The following is an 8,063-nucleotide window of genomic DNA, read 5'->3' as shown; positions in this document are numbered from 1 at the left end:
CCCATGGGCTTCATTATCAGGAAGACTGAATTGGGAACATAGCTAGGACTTGTACCCAGGTACTCTAACATGGGATGTAAGTTTCTCAAGTGGCATCTAACCATTGTGCCATTCACCCCTAGATTCTTCTTATAACTGGCAAGAGCAATAACATGCCCTACCACAGGTTTCCCCTCAAATATCACACATTCAAGTCCTAGTGCTCACTTGTAGCCTTGTAGACGGCAAAGGTAACAGTTATTTTATGGGCCAGATTGTAATTTCTTGTGCAGATCCATATAATAATTCTTTTTTAAAGCTCAGAGTGATTCTTAACATGCCAATCAATGATTATAAAACACAAGTTACTAAGGATTCGGGTGAATTCTATTTCTTGATTTCTTCTGCTTTCCCTACCTGGCCTTAAGACTTTAGGAGAGCAGTCAATCATTACCTCCAAATTTACTTGTATAGTTAATTCTTGATAATCTAGTATGAGAAGGAAGAAGAGGAGGTTATGGGTTACTCCATATACCCACATCAAACAAAAGTAAAAGAAATTCTTTTGTGATTAACTGTAATCCAGGCACCTCGGAGGCCTCCCTTTGAGGGCCATGTATTAAGGTTGGGCCTAGCCCTGGAGACTTGCCAGGGGGAAGTGCTATTGGAGCAGCCAGTGGAGGGCCCAACTATTCCAATTAGAGCAGTTCAGTTGATGATTCGATCCCTTTCTTCTGGCCCTGATGGGTCAGTGTCTGAGTAAATTTGCTGCAGTTCTATCTATGCCTTGTGTCTAAGAGAAAATTTTAGATGTGCAGAGCAATGGAAAAATCTAAGGACAATTGAGTTCAGAAATGCAGACGGGGTGTTCTGTCTCCTGAACTCCAGTTCTTGGGAAAGACATGAACAAGGCAGGACCTTAGTCTTGAACTGTGGTACAGTGTGGGCTATCAGAGCAGTGGTTAAGGACCGAAACCAAGGAAGGTTCTTGGATTCCCACCACAGCTCCAGGAATCATAGGTCAATGTGACAGAGACTGCTCATTCTCTTTCAGTATCCTTCTCCCCTTCTCCAGGGTACAGGATATTTAGCCAGACTCAAAGTCACTCAAGAAAACGCTACTCCCTAGCGTTCCTTGAAGCAGTATGTAATCACCTGATTGAGTTCTAGTTTATGGTAAACCAGTAGGCATGGCATGTACACTTTCCTGGAGGGATAGCTCTTAGTCTGCTTGGGCTGCTACAACAAAATATCACAGACTGGGTAGTATTTAAACAGCAGAGATTTATTTCTCACAGCTCTGCAGGCTGAGAATTCTAAGCTTGAGTGCTAGCATGATTGGGTCTAGTGAGTGTCTCTTCCTGGGTTGCAGATGGCTATCTTCTTGCGTTGTCTTCATGTGGGGAAGAGACAGAGCAATCTCTCTGGTCTCTTTCTGTAAGGGCACTAGTCCCATCATGCAGACCTCATCTAAACTTAGTTCAGAGGCCCCACTTCCAAATGCCATCACATTGGGCACCAGGGTACCAACATATGAATTTGGAAGGGAGACAAATGCTCATTCTATAACAAGGTTTTCCTAACATTTCCTCTCTTTCCACTGGTTGGAACAGTGACATATAGGTGAGCCATCTCAGACCAGGCAGATAAGGGCTACAACCTAGAGACTGGCAGAGCAACAAGGTAGGAGGAATCTAGAGTTCTAATCAGCTGGTCAGCAGCCACCATCCCAGCTCCAACTTCTACATTACAGAGAAATGTACACCAGCTAGTGTAATCACTATTATTTTTGGTCTCTGTTATAAGCATCTGCTTCTAGTCTTAGTCATGTGTCTTAAAAATGAGGTATAAAAATCTCTGTGGGATAGATACCCACCATGGACTAGGAAAACCCTTACAATATTTTTTTTTGACAGGCAGAGTTAGACAGTGAGAGAGACAGAAAGAAAGGTCTTCTTTCCGTTGGTTCACCCCTCTAATGGCCGGCACGGCCGGTGCTGTGCTAATCTGAAGCCAGGAGACAGGTGCTTCCTCCTGATCTCCCATGGGCCCAAGCACTTGGGCCATCCTCCACTGCACTCCTGGGCCGCAGCAGAGAGCTGGACTGGAAGAGGAGCAACCGGGACAGAATCTGGCACCCCGACCGGGACTAGAACCCGGTGTGCTGGCGCCGCAAGGTGGAGGATTAGCCTAGTGAGCCGCGGCGCCGCCTCCTTACAATATATTTTTTTAATGATTTATTTATTTATTCACTTATTTGAAGGGCAGAGTTACAGAGAGGCAGAAGCAATGAGAGAAAGGTCTTCCATCTGCTGATTCACTCCCCAGATGTCTGCAACGGCTGGAGCTGAGCTGATCTGAAGTCAGGAGCCAGTGCCTCTTCCAGGTCTCCCATGCTGGTGCAGGGGTCCAAGGACCTGGGCCATCTTGTACTGCTTTCGCAGGCCATAGCAGAGAGCTGGGTCGGAAGTGGAGCAGCCGGGACTCGAACCGGCGCCCATATGGAATGCAGGTGGAATGCAGGTGGCAGCTTTACCTGCTATGCCACAGCACTGGCCCCAACCCTTACAATTTTAAGAGAATCAATTTCCAGACACTCAAAACTTCCATAAGAATGTTGATAGTAGTGGGTATTTGGCACAGCAATAAAAACGCTGCTTGGGATGCCTGCATCCTCAATTGGTGTGGTGGGTTCAAGTTCAGGCTCTTCTTCCAAGTCCAGCTTCCAGCTAATGTGCACCCCGGAAAGCAGCAGGTTGTACCTCAAGTATTTGCATCCTTGTCCCACACATGTGAGACTCAGTTGGAGTTCTGGGCTCCCAGCTTTGGCCTAACCCAGGACTGGCTATTGCAGGCATTTGGGCAGAGAACCAGAGGATGGAAAATCTCTCTCTGTGTCTCCCTACCTTTCAAATGAAATGGAAAAAAAGTTGATGATAATAATGATGATGATAATACCTACTCAAAATTAAAAATTAACTATGTTCGAGGCACTTATAATAATGTATTAAACATATCTAAAGTCATATGACTCTTCAAGAATGAATCTGTCTTAGGACATGCCTATGGGTGAAACTGCTTTCCTCTCTCATCCAGCAAATGTCCTCCTGGTTCAAAGAAAGGTATAATTCCCAACCATTTCAAATCTTCTCATAAGGCCTTGCCCTTGAGCAGTGTTTCTCAAACTTTTTTCCATTATTATTTCCTAACGAGCCTTTTAGACCCTTTAGACATTTTTCTCAATCACCCCGGTATAAAATTTCAATACTGTAGATATACTCTATATATTTCTTCATGTAGTGTGTGCATATCTGTGTTTTATACCTAAAAAGAGTAAGATTTTCTTTTGTCTCTCAAAAATCAGTTTTTAGGGGCAGGCGCTGTGGCACAGTTAGCTGAATCCTCCACCAGAGGCACTGGCATCCCATATGGGTACTGTTTGAAGTCCCAGCTGCTCCTCTTCCAATCCAGCTCTCTGCTGTGGCCTGGGAAAGCAGTAGAAGATGGCCCAAGTGCTTGGGCCCCTGTACCCACATGGGAGACCCAGAAGAAGATCCTGGCTCCTGGCTTCAGATTGGCTTAGCTCTGGCTATTGCAGCCTTTTGGGGTGTGAACCAGTAGATGGAAGACCTTTCTCTTTGTCTCTCCCTCTCACTGTCTGTAACTTTACCTCTCAAATAAATAAATAAAATGGTTTTTTTTTTTAAAGTTTTTACTCTTACTGAGAAATGTGAAAACCTATGGGAACCAAGGAACTATCTGATATCCTGATGTTGCTGTGGGAAATTAAATGACTATATGACTTCATAGCACACCTCTTTCAACCTGCATGATTTCTGACTTTTTTACAACGATTCAAAGGGTATAATTAAGCTGTCCATTGATAAACCATTAAAATTAGCCCAGAAAGACTTCAAAGAATGGAACACCATTGCTATAACAAAACTCTTTAATTTCCACATAATATGAACGGTTTCTCAAAATTTTTCGTATGTAAAAGTAGAAAATATTAGTACAATTAATGGTGAACTCTTACTCATGCCAACATTAAGTATTATTTACCCATTGAGTTAATCAGAGTAAGTCCTGTCCATTTAGAGACATGTTACCAATAAAATCCATTTTTTGTGTTTAATGATTTATAATATATTTATATATTATATATATATATATATCAAATATATATATTTGATTTTATCAAAACTATAGTGATAACTAAATTCATGAGATACTTTACAATTTCTGAATCCTTTTATTCATAGAAAATAAACACATTAAATTTAAAACATTAAATGTTATACTATATAGATGAATATCTAAATCTAGATGAATATATATCTATGTGTATCTCCATACAGTTATAGAACTACAAGGATCATATACATGAATATCTATATATACATAAAATATATTTTCCCCCAAATGGAATGGTTAATAGAAGACCATAAGCATTTTTTAAAAATGTTAGGATGAAATTACATGGGAAAGTCAAATAGAAATAATGAATTCAAGAGGAAAATGAGTTGTTATAAAATTTGTGACTACTATAGAGGGATTTCATGCTTATTTAAAGTAGATGAATGAGTTATGATGGATACAAAATAAAAGTAAATTTAAAATTCCCTTTAAAAGAGTCAGGTAGTGGCTTAATTTATGAATATCAAGGGGCTAACACTGTGGCATATGGGTTAAGCCACTGCCTGTGATGTTGGCATCCCATATGGTTACCAGTTTGAGTCCTGTCTGCTCCATTTCCAATCCAGCACCCTGCTAATGCTCCTGGGAAAGCAGTAGAAGACGGACCAAGTGCTTGGGGCTCTGCAACCCATCTAGGAGACCCAGGTGAAGCTCCTGGCTCCTAGCTTATGCCTGGCTCAGCTCTGGTCATTGTGGCCATCTATGGAGTAAACCAGTGGGTGGCAGATTGATCTCTCTCTGCCTTTTAAATAAATAAATCTTTTTACAAAAATGAATGTCAAAATACATGTGTCAGGAAGTATCCCCTTTGCAACTGTTTAAACTTAGGGTGTTAGATGTCAACTTAGAAATGAATGAGCTTGCTTTTAAATTTATTTAAATGGATGCTAAGGGTAAAAGGTTGAGGAGCCCTGTCAACTCATAGGAGTACATGATGGGGCTGGTGCGGTGGTGCAGCAGGTTAAAGCTCCGGCATGAAGTGCTGGCATCCCATATGGGCACCAGTTCTAGTTCTGGCTGCTCCTCTTCTGATCCAGCTCTCTGCTGTGGCCTGGGAAAGCAGTGGAAGACGGCCCAAGTGCTTGGGCCCCTGCATCCACATGGGAGACCCAGAAGAAGCTCCTGGCTCCTGGCTTTGGATCAGCTCAGCTCCAGCCATTGTGGCCATCTGGAGAGTGAACCAGCAGATGAAAGGCCTTTCTGTCTCTAACTCTCTCTGTAACTCTTTCAAATAAATAAAATAAATATTTAAAAAAAAGGGTACATGATGTCACAGTCTGAAGCAGAAGTTGTCTCCGTCCACTTCCGGTTGCCACTCTGGTGAGCAGGAGAGACACTGAGCTTACATGTGGACATGACGTGGTAGTGAAGGTGATGAATGTGAGAGGGCAGAGTATGGGAAATGGGGCTGCCACTGGCTGTTTGGTTCCATGGCTACTCTTTGCCCTCCTACGTTGCATGAGCAAGCAGCGAAGAGCAGCCCAAAGGAGAAGCAACAGACCTTGGACATCTCCATGCTCTGGAGCCCTCTCTTCCACCAGTGCCTCCAGCCCCTGAGGCTGCGTAACGCCAACTTCCCCAAGACTCTTCCCCCTACTGCAGCTATTTTCAGCTTTTAGGAATTTTAGTTTGGAAGTTAAGATTAGAAGCACTAGGAAATGGAGATGTGAATCAAAATGGTTCTGGGCCTGTTTCACTCTTGGATAACTAGCAGACACTTACTGGAGGCCTTCTTGGCTTTAACCAGGAGGGACAGGAAGAATGAAATGAGGTTCAGAGCATGATAAAATGCACTTCCAAAAAAGGGGAACAATCATAAAGCACTTCTCTGTTAGGATCAAGACACTGAACAAATGTCCACAAATGTTCAACATCGGCAAAAAGAGCAGATGGTTTCCAGCACTGTGCCTAAGTCGGAGTTGGGTAGCATCCCAGCCCTGGGGTTTGGATCGGAGTTTGAACTAGACCAACGCAATCATAATCAGAGGCCACCAGTGGTCGTGCTGCTCTGGAGAGGCTTAGACAGGAACCAGGTTACTATGAGCTCTGTCTAGCACAGTTGGATTCAAGACCAGCTGTGAAGGAACCTGAGGGAGGGGCCCATGAAGGTGCAAAGTAGGCAGGTGAATCCCCTTAAGAGGACAGAAAAGTGGAGGTGGACAAAAACGGGATAGAGCAGACCTAGGAACTCTAATTTCTCACTCTACAAAAGCAGTAGCTGTTTTTGGCCATCAGAGTGATGTTTTCAATTATTTGAAGTAGATCTATGAAGCAAAACTATTTGCTTTGTGCCAGTCCAAACAAACTTGACTTCCCTTGTCAAGTATGACTTACATCTTTTGTGCTATGCGTAAGAAAATACTCAACCCCAAGTCGCAGCCCTACAAGAATGAGAAGAGAGCGCTTCTCGGCCTTTTGGCTAAGATCAAGTGTAGTATCTGTTCTTATCAGTTTAATATCTGATGCGTCCTCTATCCGAGGACAAAAAACAAACAAACAAACAAAAAGAATGAGAAGAAAAAAGTCTCGAGGATTTTCTGTTTTACCTTTCTGCAGTATATTTCTAGGTTTTGAGACTGTGGAATTTTCAGACAACTATCTGTCTAGACAAGAGAAAATTGTAAACCTTTTTTGTAGAAATATCATTGCTTCTTTGATTTCAAAACACTCCTTCTCCATTACCACCTTGGTTTTAGAATAAAGTACCAAATTTACCATGAGAATAGCAAGGGCATTCCTCCTGAGCTCGCAGCTTACTATGAAAACAAGTTATCTATTCCACCCTTCTGGATGGTTATGGTTTTTGATCATGAGCTCACCAGACAGGATGGAGAATTGTAAATCAGGTCTTTGGATGAGTTTTGTCTTCGCTTGGCAACTGAATGCCGACCTGATTGTCAAGCTTTTTTTCCCCCCTTTGAAATTGTACTTAAAAAAACCCAATATCGGGGCCGGCACTGTGGCATGGAGGTATAACCGCTGCCTGTGGTGCCGGTGCCAGCATTCCATATGGGCGCCAGTTCTAGTCCCAGCTGCTCCTCTTCCAATCCAGCTCTTTGCTGTGGCCTGGGAAAGCAGTAGAAAATGGCCCAAGTCCTAGGGCTTCAGCACCCGCATGGGAGACCTGGAAGAAGCTCCGGCCGTTGAGGTCAATTGGGAAGTGAACCAACAGATGGAAGACTTATCTCTCTCTCTCTCTCTCTCTCTCTCCCTCTCTCCCTCTGTGTAACTCTGACTTTCAAATAAAGAAAACTTTTTTTTTTTTAAAGAACTCAGTGCTATGAGTTTCTTTGCGTTTTTTCTCTCTTGGAAGCCCCGCTCCGTGCTCTCTGGCTGGAGGTCTTTGACTCTAATAAATCTTTTTAAATCTAATACAAAAAAAGAAAAGAAAAGAAAAAAGAATAAAGTAGTGAATTAAAGCAGTTTGTTTTGAGAAGTTAGGGAAGAATTTCATGATACTTCTGGGGGTGAAATTAAAACCCTTGTGGCTGACAAAACCAGGACTGAGATCGCTACTCCTAAATTAGAAATATCAGAGAGTAGTCCAACAGGGTTTTATGAGTCCTCAGGCTTGAATGTTCGTAATGCAACACTTTGGTCTCTAGCAGAAATAAACAATTTATTTCTATTTATTTTTTTTTGCATCTCACTTACACAGACAGTATTCCTTCTATTTACTATGTTTACTTAAAAATTGTTGTGGCCCACCCAAATAAATTGGTAGATATAGATATCTGCCAGTGTTTTGTTTTTCTTGTCTGCAAGTCAATCATTTGCTTGTTCAATTTAAGGAAAAAAAATCATGGTTTCTTACTCATTTGCATTTCCTTTCCAGTCTGAATCAAAAATGCAGTTTGAACATTCATTAATCTATTTACTCAGTTGAC

At 42.3% G+C, this 8,063-nt stretch overlaps 1 pseudogene; it reads left to right on the top strand.

Moving 5' to 3' along the window:
* Nucleotides 1-6,575: 6,575 nt before the first annotated feature.
* On the top strand, nucleotides 6,576-6,749 carry LOC127492893 (U2 spliceosomal RNA; annotated as a pseudogene).
* The last annotated feature ends 1,314 nt before the right edge of the window (nucleotides 6,750-8,063 follow it).

Source organism: Oryctolagus cuniculus, chromosome 14 (genome assembly GCF_051225735.1).
Source record: "Oryctolagus cuniculus isolate XC-2025 breed Fujian yellow rabbit chromosome 14, ASM5122573v1, whole genome shotgun sequence".
NCBI classification, from domain to species: Eukaryota; Metazoa; Chordata; class Mammalia; order Lagomorpha; family Leporidae; genus Oryctolagus; species Oryctolagus cuniculus.
Note: the sequence above shows the minus strand (reverse complement) of the source record. Positions and strands in the feature narration are given on the sequence as shown.